The following is a 7,541-nucleotide window of genomic DNA, read 5'->3' as shown; positions in this document are numbered from 1 at the left end:
GATGTTGTTTTTATTCCCATTTGTAACTGGGAAATACTGTCGCTGCAATACATATGTCTTAATCAAGCTAGTGGATATTGACGTAAATGGCAGTGTTATAATGTTTCATGTACTGCAAATGTCACCACATAATGCGCTCTTAATTAGATTTGGTTGAAATACATTACAGTCACCCGATGAAAAAGTGTGCAAAGAGCATTAAAGAAACAAAAGGTTCATAACAGTAACAGGACATGTCGAATTGTTTCAGTCCTCCACAGAGATTGCCAATGTATTAATGGAAATTCTAAAATATCTGCCCAACTGCCGTGACATTGCCTCACCACAATGCCGTGACTCGGATTCGAACCGAGGTTGCTGCAGCCACAACTCAGAGTACTAACCACTATACGATCACGGCGAGCTACTTGGGCTGCTACAATGTGACGTTCCACCTCTATCATAAGCTGCACTCCATCTGTGATGTCATGACTCATGTTTGAATTAAAGGTTGGTTGTGATGTTATCCATGAGAATAAGTGGACACCTGATCCCCAGTCACTTATTTAAGATCTCAATAATCAAGTCAGAATCCAAATGAAAGTCATCAAAGTGGAGCCAATTAGAAATAATATAGTTACACAAACCTGGCAATGGTGCGGCAGCCAGGGCCGATAATGGCCCGCCAGCCTGAGAGCAGGAAAGTGTGAGAGCAGTGATGGTCTTGTGAGAGTTTACAGCTGTTATTGACCCTGTCCCCTTCCATTGCAGAGTTTTCTCCCTATAAGAAGTGCAGAGGCTCCCTCCGGGTGCTAATAGTACATTTATTTTTTTGCGCAGGAGAAGTGCTCTTCACCAACTGCACGTGCCAAATCACCCAAAGGCCACCACCATAAAATTCAGGCATTCATGTTCATGCGTCCTCCATGTTATGTCCTTATAAAGGGATGCATGTTCATGATGACTCCATGTCACACCTGCATACAAGGATGCATGTTCATGCCACCTCGTTCTCTTGGCTTCATACAGGGATTTTATCTCCTCCATGTCTCACCCTCATGCAGGGATGCATGACCAATGCTCATTCCCTTCTCGCCCGCATACATGGATGCATGTTCATGCCACCTCGTTCTCTCGGCTTCATACTGGGATTTTATCTCCTCCCTGTCTCACCCTCAGGAAGGGATGCAGGACAAATGCTCCTTCCCGTCTCGCCCGCATACATGGATGCACGTTCACGCCTCCTCCTTCTCTCGGCTTCATACGGGGATCATATCTCCTCCCTGTCTCACCCTCATGCAGGGATGCATGACCAATGCTCCTTCCTGTCTCGCCCGCATACATGGATGCACTTTCACGCCTCCTCCTTCTCTCGGCTTCATACGGGGATCATATCTCCTCCCTGTCTCACCCTCATGCAGGGATGCATGACCAATGCTCCTTCCCTTCTCGCCTGCATACATGGATGCACGTTCACGCCTCCTCCTTATCTCGGCTTCATACGGGGATCATATCTCCTCCCTGTCTCACCCTCATGCAGGGATGCATGACCAATGCTCCTTCCTGTCTCGCCCGCATACATGGATGCACGTTCACGCCTCCTCCTTCTCTCGGCTTCATACGGGGATCATATCTCCTCCCTGTCTCACCCTCATGAAGGGATGCATGACCAATGCTCCTTCCCTTCTCGCCTGCATACATGGATGCACGTTCACGCCTCCTCCTTCTCTCGGCTTCATACGGGGATCATATCTCCTCAATGTCTCACCCTCACTTCCAACATGTGTAACTTCTTGTTCTCTTTGACGTCTGGGGCATGGGTGTCTACTGCACAGCTCTAGATGTCGCCCACCTGCAAGGTGCTATGGAAAGCACTTTTCCACATTGGACGTGCTGTATTAACCCCCTCTCGCCAAATACAATAAAAATAAAGAAATATATGTGCTTCCATAATGTCTACCTTCTAATGTTTCATATGTGTAAGCACATTGTCCTCCTCCTGACCACATTCTAAAACTATGTGCAAATTGTTCCTTCCATAAACTGTCACTTCCTTGGCCCTTTATTTATAATGACTGTTATACTCTCTCTCTTTCCGCCACAGTATAAAAAAGCCTAGCACAGCTCATGATTGGACTAAGAAATTCCTGTCATTTAGTTGGAAATGATTTTCCCATTATCCCCAAAAACTCCTCACTGTGTCTAAGAACGCTTTTTTTCACAGGACAATACAGATCAGATTGACTTGAAAGGTCCTTTCACGCGACTACAGAATGCCTCTCATTCCACTAAAAGATACGCCAGTGCCTACAATAGCCTAGGACTAGACTATGAGTCCCAATGTAGAAAGACCACAAGTCCACAGATATGCCTCTTTATTTAAACATCTGTATTATCATCAGCGTGTGACTGTAAAGGCGGGACCTCGCGCTCTCTGTAACGCGCTCCATTGGCAAAATCAGTTAAATGTCGTTCGTTCAATCCCTCGCGGATGTTGTTTTTATTCCCATTTGTAACTGGGAAATACTGTCGCTGCAATACATATGTCTTAATCAAGCTAGTGGTTATTGACGTAAATGGCAGTGTTATAATGTTTCATGTACTGCAAATGTCACCACATAATGCGCTCTTAATTAGATTTGGTTGAAATACATTACAGTCACCCGATGAAAAAGTGTGCAAAGAGCATTAAAGAAACAAAAGGTTCATAACAGTAACAGGACATATCGAATTGTTTCAGTCCTCCACAGAGATTGCCAATGTATTAATGGAAATTCTAAAATATCTGCCCAACTGCCGTGACATTGCCTCACCGCAATGCCGTGACTCGGATTCGAACCGAGGTTGCTGCGGCCACAACGGCTGCGGCCACAACGCAGAGTACTAACCACTATACGATCACGGCGAGCTACTTGGGCTGCTACAATGTGACGTTCCACCTCTATCATAAGCTGCACTCCATCTGTGATGTCATGACTCATGTTTGAATTAAAGGTTGGTTGTGATGTTATCCATGAGAATAAGTGGACACCTGATCCCCAGTCACTTATTTAAGATCTCAATAATCAAGTCAGAATCCAAATGAAAGTCATCAAAGTGGAGCCAATTAGAAATAATATAGTTACACAAACCTGGCAATGGTGCGGCAGCCAGGGCCGATAATGGCCCGCCAGCCTGAGAGCAGGAAAGTGTGAGAGCAGTGATGGTCCTGTGAGAGTTTAGAGCTGTTATTGACCCTGTCCCCTTCCATTGCAGAGTTTTCTCCCTATAAGAAGTGCAGAGGCTCCCTCCGGGTGCTAATAGTACATTTATTTTTTTGCGCAGGAGAAGTGCTCTTCACCAACTGCACGTGCCAAATCACCCAAAGGCCACCACCATAAAATTCAGGCATTCATGTTCATGCGTCCTCCATGTTATGTCCTTATAAAGGGATGCATGTTCATGATGACTCCATGTCACACCTGCATACAAGGATGCATGTTCATGCCACCTCGTTCTCTTGGCTTCATACAGGGATTTTATCTCCTCCATGTCTCACCCTCATGCAGGGATGCATGACCAATGCTCATTCCCTTCTCGCCCGCATACATGGATGCACGTTCATGTCTCCTCGTTCTCTCGGCTTCATACTGGGATTTTATCTCCTCCCTGTCTCACCCTCAGGAAGGGATGCATGACAAATGCTCCTTCCCGTCTCGCCCGCATACATGGATGCACGTTCACGCCTCCTCCTTCTCTCGGCTTCATACGGGGATCATATCTCCTCCCTGTCTCACCCTCATGCAGGGATGCATGACCAATGCTCCTTCCTGTCTCGCCCGCATACATGGATGCACGTTCACGCCTCCTCCTTCTCTCGGCTTCATACGGGGATCATATCTCCTCCCTGTCTCACCCTCATGCAGGGATGCATTACCAATGCTCCTTCCCTTCTCGCCTGCATACATGGATGCACGTTCACGCCTCCTCCTTATCTCGGCTTCATACGGGGATCATATCTCCTCCCTGTCTCACCCTCATGCAGGGATGCATGACCAATGCTCCTTCCTGTCTCGCCCGCATACATGGATGCACGTTCACGCCTCCTCCTTCTCTCGGCTTCATACGGGGATCATATCTCCTCCCTGTCTCACCCTCATGAAGGGATGCATGACCAATGCTCCTTCCCTTCTCGCCTGCATACATGGATGCACGTTCACGCCTCCTCCTTCTCTCGGCTTCATACGGGGATCATATCTCCTCAATGTCTCACCCTCACTTCCAACATGTGTAACTTCTTGTTCTCTTTGACGTCTGGGGCATGGGTGGCTACTGCACAGCTCTAGATGTCGCCCACCTGCAAGGTGCTATGGAAAGCAATTTTCCACATTGGACGTGCTATATTAACCCCCTCTCCCCAAATACAATAAAAATAAAGAAATATATGTGCTTCCATAATGTCTACCTTCTAATGTTTCATATGTGTAAGCACATTGTCATCCTCCTGACCACATTCTAAAACTATGTGAAAATTGTTCCTTCCATAAACTGTCACTTCCTTGGCCCTTTATTTATAATGACTGTTATACTCTCTCTCTTTCCGCCACAGTATAAAAAAGCCTAGCACACCTCATGATTGGACTAAGAAATTCCTTTCATTTAGTTGGAAATGATTTTCCCATTATCCCCAAAAACTCCTCACTGTGTCTAAGAACGCTTTTTTTCACAGGACAATACAGATCAGATTGACTTGAAAGGTCCTTTCACGCGACTACAGAATGCCTCTCATTCCACTAAAAGATACGCCAGTGCCTACAATAGCCTAGGACTAGACTATGAGTCCCAATGTAGAAAGACCACAAGTCCACAGATATGCCTCTTTATTTAAACATCTGTATTATCATCAGCGTGTGACTGTAAAGGCGGGACCTCGCGCTCTCTGTAACGCGCTCCATTGGCAAAATCAGTTAAATGTCGTTCGTTCAATCCCTCGCGGATGTTGTTTTTATTCCCATTTGTAACTGGGAAATACTGTCGCTGCAATACATATGTCTTAATCAAGCTAGTGGATATTGACGTAAATGGCAGTGTTATAATGTTTCATGTACTGCAAATGTCACCACATAATGCGCTCTTAATTAGATTTGGTTGAAATACATTACAGTCACCCGATGAAAAAGTGTGCAAAGAGCATTAAAGAAACAAAAGGTTCATAACAGTAACAGGACATATCGAATTGTTTCAGTCCTCCACAGAGATTGCCAATGTATTAATGGAAATTCTAAAATATCTGCCCAACTGCCGTGACATTGCCTCACCGCAATGCCATGACTCGGATTCGAACCGAGGTTGCTGCGGCCACAACGCAGAGTACTAACCACTATACGATCAAGGCGAGCTACTTGGGCTGCTACAATGTGACGTTCCACCTCTATCATAAGCTGCACTCCATCTGTGATGTCATGACTCATGTTTGAATTAAAGGTTGGTTGTGATGTTATCCATGAGAATAAGTGGACACCTGATCCCCAGTCACTTATTTAAGATCTCAATAATCAAGTCAGAATCCAAATGAAAGTCATCAAAGTGGAGCCAATTAGAAATAATATAGTTACACAAACCTGGCAATGGTGCGGCAGCCAGGGCCGATAATGGCCCGCCAGCCTGAGAGCAGGAAAGTGTGAGAGCAGTGATGGTCTTGTGAGAGTTTACAGCTGTTATTGACCCTGTCCCCTTCCATTGCAGAGTTTTCTCCCTATAAGAAGTGCAGAGGCTCCCTCCGGGTGCTAATAGTACATTTATTTTTTTGCGCAGGAGAAGTGCTCTTCACCAACTGCACGTGCCAAATCACCCAAAGGCCACCACCATAAAATTCAGGCATTCATGTTCATGCGTCCTCCATGTTATGTCCTTATAAAGGGATGCATGTTCATGATGACTCCATGTCACACCTGCATACAAGGATGCATGTTCATGCCACCTCGTTCTCTTGGCTTCATACAGGGATTTTATCTCCTCCATGTCTCACCCTCATGCAGGGATGCATGACCAATGCTCATTCCCTTCTCGCCCGCATACATGGATGCACGTTCATGTCTCCTCGTTCTCTCGGCTTCATACTGGGATTTTATCTCCTCCCTGTCTCACCCTCAGGAAGGGATGCAGGACAAATGCTCCTTCCCGTCTCGCCCGCATACATGGATGCACGTTCACGCCTCCTCCTTCTCTCGGCTTCATACGGGGATCATATCTCCTCCCTGTCTCACCCTCATGCAGGGATGCATGACCAATGCTCCTTCCTGTCTCGCCCGCATACATGGATGCACTTTCACGCCTCCTCCTTCTCTCGGCTTCATACGGGGATCATATCTCCTCCCTGTCTCACCCTCATGCAGGGATGCATGACCAATGCTCCTTCCCTTCTCGCCTGCATACATGGATGCACGTTCACGCCTCCTCCTTATCTCGGCTTCATACGGGGATCATATCTCCTCCCTGTCTCACCCTCATGCAGGGATGCATGACCAATGCTCCTTCCTGTCTCGCCCGCATACATGGATGCACGTTCACGCCTCCTCCTTCTCTCGGCTTCATACGGGGATCATATCTCCTCCCTGTCTCACCCTCATGAAGGGATGCATGACCAATGCTCCTTCCCTTCTCGCCTGCATACATGGATGCACGTTCACGCCTCCTCCTTCTCTCGGCTTCATACGGGGATCATATCTCCTCAATGTCTCACCCTCACTTCCAACATGTGTAACTTCTTGTTCTCTTTGACGTCTGGGGCATGGGTGTCTACTGCACAGCTCTAGATGTCGCCCACCTGCAAGGTGCTATGGAAAGCACTTTTCCACATTGGACGTGCTGTATTAACCCCCTCTCGCCAAATACAATAAAAATAAAGAAATATATGTGCTTCCATAATGTCTACCTTCTAATGTTTCATATGTGTAAGCACATTGTCCTCCTCCTGACCACATTCTAAAACTATGTGCAAATTGTTCCTTCCATAAACTGTCACTTCCTTGGCCCTTTATTTATAATGACTGTTATACTCTCTCTCTTTCCGCCACAGTATAAAAAAGCCTAGCACACCTCATGATTGGACTAAGAAATTCCTGTCATTTAGTTGGAAATGATTTTCCCATTATCCCCAAAAACTCCTCACTGTGTCTAAGAACGCTTTTTTTCACAGGACAATACAGATCAGATTGACTTGAAAGGTCCTTTCACGCGACTACAGAATGCCTCTCATTCCACTAAAAGATACGCCAGTGCCTACAATAGCCTAGGACTAGACTATGAGTCCCAATGTAGAAAGACCACAAGTCCACAGATATGCCTCTTTATTTAAACATCTGTATTATCATCAGCGTGTGACTGTAAAGGCGGGACCTCGCGCTCTCTGTAACGCGCTCCATTGGCAAAATCAGTTAAATGTCGTTCGTTCAATCCCTCGCGGATGTTGTTTTTATTCCCATTTGTAACTGGGAAATACTGTCGCTGCAATACATATGTCTTAATCAAGCTAGTGGTTATTGACGTAAATGGCAGTGTTATAATGTTTCATGTACTGCAAA

This window comes from Ambystoma mexicanum, assembly GCF_040938575.1.
Source record: "Ambystoma mexicanum isolate Mex_15411 chromosome 12 unlocalized genomic scaffold, UKY_AmexF1_1 Mex_chr12_unloc.1, whole genome shotgun sequence".
Classification (NCBI taxonomy): Eukaryota; Metazoa; Chordata; class Amphibia; order Caudata; family Ambystomatidae; genus Ambystoma; species Ambystoma mexicanum.
This window is presented reverse-complemented; position numbering follows the sequence as displayed.